Here is a 4297-nt window from a genome sequence, read left to right on the forward strand (position 1 = left end):
GTTAGGATTTCAGTCTATCTTTTGGGAGACATAATTGAACATATATTGTTTCCTACAACTGACCTAGCTTCCTTTGAAGTTTCCAACCCACTGAGTCGCAAGGAAAATCTAAATTTAGTCCAGCTCAGTCATCTCAGCCCAATCGAAGGATTTAAATGTCCTATTCATTCTCTGTAGGCATGACTCAGTTAAATGCTGTCTTTCTTATTTCCTCTTTCTTTCTTTTCTTTTTTTTTTTTTAAATATCTTCATTTCATGATTCCAAAGGATTAGGTGATTGGGTTTACGTGACCTCATGGTCTTAGAGGAAGGGGCAGACTCACTCTGTCCCTGGTTCCTGGCCCATCTCTGCTGCAAGATGACAGCCCTGGTCCATCAGTAGATCCCAGTGAGGTCAGACTGGTCTTCTCTGACTTTTTGAGTCTTATCTGGCACCCTCCTCTGGAATCCCATAATATTGGCCATTAGTCCCTGAAATTTAGGAACCTTTCTCATCATAAAGACTGGCTTTCAGGCTATTGTTTTATTAAAGAAACTGAGAACATCAGCTTTAAGTTTCAAAGTTGATCAGTGGCCTTTTTGTTTCTCATAGCAGCCAGCCGCTTCATCTCAGAGGCAATGACCCTGATGGTTTAGTCTCTGTCTGCAAGGGAACAAGATACAAGAGCAAACAAAATCCATGTGGCCGGTTAGTTAACTATCACTGTGTAACAGACCACTGCAGAACTCAGTAGCTTAAAACAAGGGTTGGCAAACTATGGCCCATGGGCCAAATTCAGCCCATAGGACACTTTTGTAGGACTCACAAGCTAAGAATGGTTTTGTGTTTTTTATATATTTTACCTTTAAAGTGTTTAAAACACATAAAACGAATATATAACACAGACCATATGTGGCCTGTAAAATCTAGAAAATTTACTATCTGACCCTTTAGGGACAAAGTTTGCTGACCTTGGATTAAAACAATAAGCATTTGTTATTGTTTGCAAGTCCATAGGTTCTTCAGCTCCTGGGTGGACCGCCTCATGCCTCTGAGGTCCGCGCCTAGACTTGGAACTGACGCATCGTCACTCCTGCCCACATCCTATTGGCCAGAAGTCCTGGCCCAGATCCAGGGCGGAGAAATTGACTCCATCCTAATAGGAGGAGCTTCAAAGTCACAGGATGAAGGGTGTGAGTGCAGGGAATGGTGAGTAAGTGAAGCCATTTTTATAATCATCTACCACATATGGGTTATTGTTTTCTAAACATTCCTCCAGTAGCAAAAACTACATTTATCTGTCTTTCCCAAATATTCCTTGTGAGCTTAAGATTCACCTGTGTGGAGGCAGGTTAGATCTGATTTAGAGCATGGTAGGAGTTTGTGCATCTTCTCATAGAACTTTTAGGTTCTAAATCCCTAGGATTAAGGTTTTTAAAGGATTATGGTTTTTAAAACATCACATTAGGGATGCCCTCCTTTGCCTTCAATGTCTTCTCTTCCCATTTCCAGATCCCCCTCACTTGAAGGAGAGGAGAGCTTGGTTTTATTTTATTAATGTTATGATTAATAATGGTTACTATATTTTACGATCCCTTCAACCCATCACTTCTAAAATCTGATCTGGTCTGGGGAATCCTCAAGAGGCAGTGGCCAGTTACCTATCACCCTCATGAAGTTGCTGTGAGGCACCTCTTCTCAGGAGATTTTGAAAGAAACTTCTAAACTGGTGCCCAGGAGAGCATCTAAATTTCATCCCAGCCAACCACAGGGTGATTTTACCATCACATTTCCCTTAACCCAATTTTTAAACCCTGTGACTCATCTTTCCCTTTGCTGGGAGCCCCACAATTTTTGCTTGATGCTGTTTTAAGAGGGAAACTAAAGCAAACCACAAAGATCCAAAGCGCTGGCTTTTGGGGCCAGATGGAACGTCCAGCCTTTCTCTGATACACACACACGCTGCTGCATTTAAGAAGCAGCTGGTCAACCTTTTGGCTGTTTCCCATACCAGGGAGCTCACTACCTACTAAGACAGCTTTGACTAGAATAGGTTGATGCAGACTCTGCGTGTGGCTCTCAGATACCTGAAGAAATATCTAGGTCATGGTAGCCACTTTGTTTTAGAACGTGACTTAGAGGCCAGCATCTGGTTGGCAAAATAAAACTAAGCAAACCCGGGGACTTGCCTGAGGGAATGGGGGCCCTGTCTTGGTGAGAGAAGTGCTGTGATCTTGAGCATTCTTTCTAAATTCCGGCTGTAAAAATCCAGCCCTTAGTAAAGCTCTAAAAATGAGGCCAGGGATATAAATTCCTTGGTGGTTTCCCTAAAGGCTGACGGCTAGTAGAGGGAATGAGGGGTGTGCAGAGGACTTGTGTTCGTTTGGTGCACTGTTGTGGGGGCAGGAGGAAGAGGCTGGGGCCAGAGGGAGGGAGCTTTGCTTGCTGGGAAGAGGCCGTGTGAGTGGAGCTGACTGCCTCAGACTGTGCAGGGGTTGGGGGGGTCTGAAAACTATTGTCAAGTTTGCCATATGTGACAGAAATTGCTGATTACCTGCCCAACTACCCACTGCCCAACCGTCCCTTCTTCCTTACTAACAGAATCCCATTCTGCTTGGGGTGGCTCTGTGCCCGGCTAAGAACACTCACCTTTCCTGATTCCCTTGCAGCTAATGGTGGCTGCGTGACACAGTGAGTGAAGGCCCAGTGAGATGTGAGAGGATGTCTGCTGGGAATGTGGGGAGAGTCTTTGCTTCCTGTTCCAAGTTCTGCCCTTCCCCCTTTTCCTTTTCCCTTCCTTCCTCTCTCTGCCTGTCCTGTGGATGGGAGACCAGGAAGTGCAGCATCTTCATGACAACCACAGACAACAGGCATGGATGGAAATCAGAACCCCTGGGACTCATCTCTCAGCATCCCTGGACCGCATCCCTGGACCACATCCCTGCTTCGTGAAAAACAGATCCCTGTGTGTTTAAGCCAACATCAGTCAGGCTTTTCGGCTACTTTCAGCCCAGTTCTCACTGATGTAGAACTTACACAATACAACATAACTCTGAATGTTTTTATCTTTTACTGTGATACCCGGGTACCAAGCGTTGGAATGAGGCCTGAGTGACCTCAGAGAAAGTCTTCACGGTGTTGTTCTGTGGAAACTACAGAGGTAAGACAAATGAGGACTGCCATGTCTACGATCTGGGGGACTTCATCTGGGCTGAGGGGAGCTGGGAGCTGGCACACAGGCAATGAGCCTACAGGATGAGGGTGGTATAAGAGATTGGTGAGAAGCTCAGGTGCTCTGTGATGCTGTGTCAAGATGAGCCTGTGCAACTGACTCTCACCCTTGGCAACCGTGCATGTCCCGTGTATGAGGGGGCACAGGAAGCTGTACCCTTTAGTGGCTGAGGAGCCTGCAGTGAGCTGAAGAGTCTGCACCTTCTGTATTCCCAGTTCTGTTTCCTTCCAGAAACCTGAGTGAACACGGTACGAGTCTGAAGTCTCTCTGTGTCTCATGAATCTGATTGCCAACTCAGACCCCATAACCACCTCTGTGCCTCACCGAGACCCAGCCGATTTTGTTAAGACAAATTAGCCACATCTTTACCCTCATTAACAGTAATTATTTTATTAATCTGTTATATAGCCTTTTGTATTGTCTCAAATTTATTTTTGGATGGGTTGGGGTGTAAATGATTTTAATAAGCATAACTAAAAAGCTCAGTTAGAATGGAAAATGTCGGATCTTCAGGAAGAGTGGATGTGGTGGTCAGGGGGGCGTTCCACCTGCCACGGGCAGGGGGGTAGTGCTCAGAAGTGAGCAGGGCATGAGCCTGGAGGTCAGGGAGACCCGAAACGAAGTCTGGGTGCTACCATTGCAGCTGCGACGTCTTGGGGGATTTATTAGCCTCGCTGAATCTTGGTTGCCGTGTCTATACATTGGGACTAAGTCTCTGTGTAGATGAAGTGACACAATATAGATAAGATTGTCAAGTAAAGACCTGATCAAGGCACAGGCACAGGCTTTCCACCAATGTTAGTTCCTTCTCTTCTTTCAAGTCAATGATGATTAATAATAATAATAATAATAACAATAATAATTTACAAGAAGTTTTTGTCCCTTGGTTGGTCCCACCTGCATGAAGCTGGCACAGCTGGGGCTCAAAGCCGGACCCCCTGGGACTGAGCTCATTCTGCGCCTGCCCCCGTCCCCAGCATGAGGGGTGTGGACCGTGGGTAACACACAACTTCGACTTCTGTTTTCAAGCAGCTCAGGGTCTAGAAACAATGGGAATGAGAGTATTGTGGTTCCTTGCCCTTTAC

The sequence above is a fragment of the Vicugna pacos genome, chromosome 4 (assembly GCF_048564905.1).
Source record: "Vicugna pacos chromosome 4, VicPac4, whole genome shotgun sequence".
NCBI lineage: Eukaryota > Metazoa > Chordata > Mammalia > Artiodactyla > Camelidae > Vicugna > Vicugna pacos.